The following is a 7252-nucleotide window of genomic DNA, read 5'->3' on the forward strand; positions in this document are numbered from 1 at the left end:
AAAGGGGGCATTAGATGATTCTGGCATAGGCTAATGAAATTTAAAGCCCTCAACAATAAATCACCATATCAAAATTCAAGTACAGATCAGTTTGGTAGAGCCCACAAGTTGTTTCTGCAACTGGTTAAATAGTATTTGGCAAATATCTTGTTCAATGAATGCCACTGTTTTTGTCAAATAATTTATTTATGAATAATCTTTTCTGTTATTTGACCAGTGCTGTAGTGGGCTGAACACTATTCAGTGTTCAGTGAACCTGCTAGTCCACAAATACCTGGGAAATATGTCAAATGTTGTATTTAGCTAATATACTGAACCAGTTCTAGTTGTTACCATCTGATGGCTGTATGGAGGTCATTTCAGAAGATGTGCACTCTCATGATGTGTGCATTTCTAGAATAGATTTAATCTACTTCCCAATGTGTGCCTTTGGCCTGGTCATGTGTGGTATTGAGTCCTATCCTTTCCCAGTCAGTTCAATAAGAGTGGAAGGTGCTCAACACTTTTCAGAACAGGGCCCTGAGTATATATATCTAAGTAGAGATATATGCCTTATTTATTAATTATTTGTATTTTGATAGTACGTAGGAGCCCTGGTCATGGTCCAGGACCCTATTGTGCTAGGCACTGTACTAATACAAAACAAAAGATTGTCCCTACACCGAGCTTACAATTTAAATATAGAATGAGGCAACAGATGGATACAGATGAACTGATGAGGAACACAAGTGAACAGAGACAATATTGATCATCACGATAGGCAGTGGTGCTAGCTCATTTGCTAAGGAAATGCAAACAGTGTGATCTTCAGGTCCTATTGCCAGCTGGTTCTATCGTTCAGCTTTGCATCTTGCCATTGGTAATGAAAAGTGCATTTAATTCACTAAGTATTGCTGTTTCTTGTAAAATATTTGCTATTCAATTACAAATTAACTTAGAACATAATGTATTTGATTACTTTTTTGCTTCTGGAATGTCAAAAAAATTAGTGATGCAAAACATCTCTTATATTCTGTGGGAACTATATCTATCTATAGTCAGAGCCTTTTTAATTTTCAGAAAAGGCTTGAACAATTTACCTTTTATGCCTTCTCAGTGGCTGTGATCACACTGTAACTTTAGCGATAATGGCATAGCTGTGTATTTCCACGGTTATCACTGCCTCCTACGATTTGAATGTAAGTCAATCATTTGGTGAGAAGGTGCTGAGACAGGCATTTTTATATCAGGGGCTTTATCATGTAAAAATATGCACATGATCTCAGATCCCTCTAAGACGGGGTGGCCAACCTAAGCCTGAGAAGGAGAAAGAATTTACCAAGGTACATTGCCAAAGAGCCACAGTAATATGTCAGCAGCTCCCCAACAGCTCCCCCGCCCCAGTCCCAGTGCCTCCCGCCCACTGGCAGCCCCGTGGATCAGCACCTCCCCCTTCCTCCCTGCACCTCCTGATCGGCTGTTTTGTGGTGTGCAGGAGGCTCTGGGGGGGGAGGAGGGAGGAGCGAGGGCACTGCAGGCTCAGGGAAGGGGCTGGGAAGGGGTGGCGTGGGTGCAGGGCCTCTGGCAGAGCAGTGAGCACCACCCGGCGCATTGGAAAGTTGGCGCCTGTAGCTCCAGCCCCGGAGTCGGTGCCTATACAAGGAGCCGCATATTAACTTCTGAAGGGCCGCATGTGGCTCTGGAGCTACAGGTTGGCCACCCCTGCTCTAAGAAATGTTATTCACACCTGGAGTTACTAATGCATTCAACCATTTCATGACAGTTGCCAAAGGACGAGGGCTCTTGCAGGCTACCATGTACAGCAAGCACTTCACTATGGTTGGCAGCAACTCTTCATATATCTTCCTCTTTGATTTAAAGTGATGAGATGGCACGTGCAGTTCAGCATGCTATTTGTGATCAGTCATCTCCTGTCTCACACTGCATCATGTCACATCAACAGGTCAATAACTTTAGATCTTTTGTTTTTTCTGGTCTTCTAGAGTGAGGTAGCTCAATGTTCTCCATTTGGATAAGCCTGATTTGACCAAAACATGTGTTTTTTTGAACCAGCACAGATAGTGTGTAATCAAGCAGAATATTTTCCAGCTTCTGGTTAGGAAGACAGAGCCAAAGGCCAGCATTTCTCCACTTTCATGCTAGTGAAAACAGCTCTCTTCACAACAGGGTCCAGTTATATAAGGGTTTCTTACCAGATCAGCTTGTTCTGGGGGAAAAAAGAACCATCCAGAGCCTTCCTTCACTGGCTGGGAATATGATTTTATTGTTACAATCTGCTAAGAACTTTGCTTTCATATGAGACAAGCTTAGACAGCCATACAAAGTAACCAATTTCAAATGTGACAAGATTAAAAATATTGCCAGTGTATCATCCTTTGAATGTGTAGGACTTCTTGTTTTTAATATCAATTGTAAATGATCATGTGATTTATCTGAAGGCTTTTTTTTAGCTGTGGGGTAGATCTTGGGGAGCACCACACTTTGCACGGTGCAGGTCTGAGTGGGGGCTGTATGTGTGAAGGTGACTACAGGTGGCTCTTGGCCATGCCTCCTTTTCCCATACACACCTCTGACATACCCCAGCAAAAGGAAATAAGTAGGAAATCTGATAATAAGAAAGAAATCTGATGAGGTTCAACAAGGACAAGTGCAGTGTCCTGTACTTAGGATGGAAGAATCCCATGCACTGCTACAGGCTAGGGATCGACTGGCTAAGCGGCAGTTCTGCAGAAAATCTGGGGATTACAGTGGACGAGAAGCTGGATATGAGTCAGCAGCATGCCCTTGTTGCCAAGAAGGCTAATGGCATATTGGGCTGCATTAGTAGGAGCATTGCCAGCAGATCGAGGGAAGTGATTATTCCCCTCTATTTGGCACTGGTGAGGCCACAGCTGGAGTATTGAGTCCAGTTTTGGGGCCCCCACTGCAGAAAGGATGTGGACAAATTAGAGAGAGTCCAGCAGAGGGCAACAAAAATGATTAGGGGGCTGGAGCACATGACTTACGAGGAGAGGCTTAGGGAACTGGGCTTATTTAGTCTGCAGAATAGAAGAGTTAAGGGGGATTTGATAGCAGCCTTCAACTACCTGAAGGGGGGTTCCAAAGAGGATGGAGCTAGGCTGTTCTCAGTGGCGGCAGATGACCAAACTAGGAGCAATGGTCTCAAGTTGCAGTGGGGGAGGTCTAGGTTGGATATTAGGAAAAACTATTTCACTAGGAGGGTAATGAAGCACTGGAATGGGTTACCTAGGGAGGTGATGGAATCTACAGCTTTAGAAGTTTTTAAGGCCCAGCTTGACAAAGTCCTGGCTGGGATGATTTAGTTGGGGTTAGTCATTTTTTGAGCAGTGGAGTTGGACTAGATGACCTCCCGAGGTCTCTTCCAACCCTAATCTTCTATGATTCTATGACTAAAGCCTTGGGATTCCCGCAGGCCAGGGGAATCTCCAGGATGCTGAGTAAGCTGGCTCTGTACAATCAGAATGCCACAGAACAGCTTCAGTGGGGTCCAGATTCTACCTGTCTGCATTCAGGAATTGTCTCAGTTTTAGAATTTTGATACTCTGGTGAACGGCTGTATAGAAAACAGTGTTTTGTTTCTAGTAAATGGAAATAAACAAAAATGTTTTTGATTTATTTTTTTAACACAACCTGGCTAAACACATGGAGTCCAATTCTTCACTGCCTCTTGTGTAGTTATGTGCAAAGGGGTGTAAAATTCTACCCAATCAGAATAATAGCTTTTACACTCACTCTGTACAGATGACTATACAGGGTGTAAGGCATTGGCAAATCAGACCCTTCTATTAACATTTTTTTTAATACTGACAATCTATCTGGTTTTCTTGCCTTTACATTGCTACAGAAAATATTAGCACAAAATAAAAGAAATGGAGGAAATTACACTGGGACATGTGATCTAATGGAGAAAAAGAATAACTTTCTCTGACATGCTTGTCCTTCTGCTTTTGGCACTTTTTACTCTTGACCTTTCAGAAAAAGCTACAGAAATAAAATTATGTAGTAACTTTTCTTCTCTTTCCTCTTTGATTCCTATTCATCATCTCAGCAGGGAAGATGGGGCTGAATGAACTTTTTTCACCACTTTCTGTCTTATATCAACTTCATGGCTTAGTTAATCTTTAAACCTTTTGATCTGTGTCATTCTTCACTGTGTCTATCCAATGCATCCTCGGTCTTCCTCTCTTTCTAGTTCCTTGCAATCTGGTATGTATTGCCATTTATGGTATTCTTTCTGGGTCCATTCTTGACACATGTCCAAACCATCACAATCATCTTAATTGGATCTTCTGCGACAGCATTATTTCTTGCGCTAGCCATTTTCTTATCAGTTTTTTTTAATTTTCTGCAGTCTTGAAACTCTCAGTGTTCCCCTCAGCCTGTTCTTTTCTGCAGTCAATATATTTTCTTCATTGTCTTTTTTCATATTCCAACATTATGACCCGTACAGTAGTATTGCATGACAATTGTCTCATATATGCTGATTTTCATTTTTTTCTAAATGTCTTTAGCCTTCCAGATCTTACAGAGTTTTCTGTGTGCAACAGCTGCTAGTTGGATTCCTCTCTTAATATTTTCTTCAAAATTCCCATTCTTTGATACCAGTCCTCCAAGGTATACACTTTTTTCATTTGTTCTAATTCTTTGTCTTTGAGTTTCATCTTTACCTCTTCCTCTTGTCTTCCAACTGTCATAATTTTTGTCTTCTCCATGCTGATCTTTAGGCTGAATTTTCTGCTTTACTGGTCTATCTTGTCAGTTATTCTCTGTAAATCCTCCTTGGTCAATGCTATGAGATCAGTATCTTCTGTGAACATAAGGTTATGCACTGTCCTCCCACATAATTTAACTCCTCCTGTTTCATCTCTCAGTGCTACAGCTTTTATTGCTTCCAGTACAAAGTCAAACAGATCTGTCAATAACATGTATACTTTTCTCATTCCTGTAGTCATTCTGAACCATTCAGTCAGCGTCATGTCTGCTCTCATTATACTTGTTGATTTGCTGTAGATATTTTCTTTCAGCTTGATCAGTTTCTTGGGGATGCCATACATTCTCCAGACTTGCCTTAACCCTTTCTGCCAAATGCTATCAAGTGCCTGCTTGATATCTATAAAGCTGTTGTAATGGATTTGGTAGTGCTTTACGTGTTCTCTGATATCTGTCTTATCACAAACAGCTGATCCTTTGTACTTTGTCCAGGTCTGAATCTGGCCTGTTCCTCTGCAAACACCACTTCCAAGTACAGCACCTCTTCATTCTTCTCTATAAAGTCTTGGATTACATCCACGCTGCTGTGCATATTCATGTATTGGATCATGTACATGCTTGCACATGCTCCTCATACCCATGCTAAGTGTCTACATATGCTGTGCAGGACAGGGGTATAATGCTGTGCACATGCTTATACCCATGTCTACACTGCCACTGTTGTGTTGTTACACAATGTTAGAACTACCATTTCAGAAAGTCACATCCCAACAATATGCACACTGGTCTTGGTTCCTTATGGGCAAGGGAATCAAGGATGCCATATGTGCATACAGTTTGGCAGCTGGGAGGCAGAAGATGACATCTGCTGTACAGCTGCTGGAAATGCACATGAGGGAACACTGGTATGTGCTTGTGAGGCTTCATAGCTTTGTGATGGTTTTATTCCCCTATATCTGAAGGTCATTTTCTGTGATGTTGCACGCCTAAAGACAATTATAACAGGGAACCTCCAGTGGGTTATCAACTTAGGGTTGGTTTGTTCTGTGGAGCGTGATGGCTGAGTTGTAATTGGGTCATTATGCAATGTTCTGCCTTCACTATTCTTGTTTGTTTACAAACGTCTGTTATTATGAGCACTCACTCTCTCTTAAAGAGCTTATGAAGATTTGCTTGATGGTTAGTATGCAGCCATTTGGATTTTTGACTGTTCAGTGTCAGTGGGGCTAATTGCACGTAGCAGCTGTTATGGAGCACTAATCCCTACTGTGGTTTTGAAACTGATTAAGATTTCAGGGGTGGGGAGGAGTGGTGGAAGGAGGGGCCACTTTTGTACAGGATAGTGGCAGATGCTGTCATTGCCTGTATTGTTACTGGAATTGTGTTTAGATTTTCTGCATGTGAACTAAGACATAAAGACATTCATCTCCCCATTTTTTGTGTTTTAGACTTCTGCTGCATTGAAAGATGGTAGTGCTTTCTGTAAGCACATAACACTAACTGCACTTTCCCTATTCCTCCTGTGTATCCTTGGGATTTCAGATATTTCTGAACCTATGGTGTGGGGAGACAGAAAAGTGTTTTTAGTATAATGGCACTAGATATTGATACACCATTCACTTTCATGTGCTGTGAATTGCGAGGCCCAGTTTTGAACCTTAAAACATCTTCACTTCAATTCGTTATACTTAGGAAGGAGAGGCTACACACAAATAAAGGAATGTATAACATTTATAAAAAGTATGAGATGCATGGTGTAACTGAAAGATTTTTAAAAAGAAAGATCAACCACAAATCTTCAAAAAAGTAAGGGAATACAACTGGAAACATTGCCCAAATGTTACTGCCTTCCTCCTGACAAGGAGGAACAATAGGTAACATTTACTCATTGGGAAAACTGGGGATGTCTCTTGCATGGGTTTTGGGCGGGTTCAGGGACTCCCACTGGCTCATCATTCCCTTCTTGTTCGCTTTGGGGATTCCTGTGTGCCGAGTTTTGGATGTCAGTGGAGAGTGAGCTCCTAGGGGTCCTGCAGGCTCCATGTTCTCCTCCCAGTGATTCAGAGTGAAGTAATCCTTAAAACAGGATCTTGTTTAGCAGCACCCTAGGCGGCAACTGGAAGAGGCGGGGGGGAGGAGGATGTGGTGGTTGCTGTTGATATATTGGTTCAGTGGCCTCAGCTGCAGTCAGACCCTGACCTTGTTTGGCCACCAGTTCAATAATGCTCCCATTCCCTAAGGTGTGCCTCCTGATCCATGATCACCTCATCAGTGTCTCCTGCTGCTGAAGAGCCCATTTCTCCTGTACCCTGAGGAATTCAAACTGCTCCTGGTTTCTCCTGTCCAACCCTTTAAGCAGTTCTTCCAAGTCCTTCTCTGTCTGCCTCTGCTGTCTCTATGCTGATGCTCTTGCCCTCCTGGAGGAATGGTTTCCCTCTTAGGAGTTGAAGGTCCTGCCACTTCATATCTTGGGTGGACATATTTTATCTTTGAAGTGGTTAAGGTGGCCGGGTGAGCCAAT

The sequence above is a fragment of the Dermochelys coriacea genome, chromosome 12 (assembly GCF_009764565.3).
Source record: "Dermochelys coriacea isolate rDerCor1 chromosome 12, rDerCor1.pri.v4, whole genome shotgun sequence".
In the NCBI taxonomy this organism is placed as follows: domain Eukaryota; kingdom Metazoa; phylum Chordata; order Testudines; family Dermochelyidae; genus Dermochelys; species Dermochelys coriacea.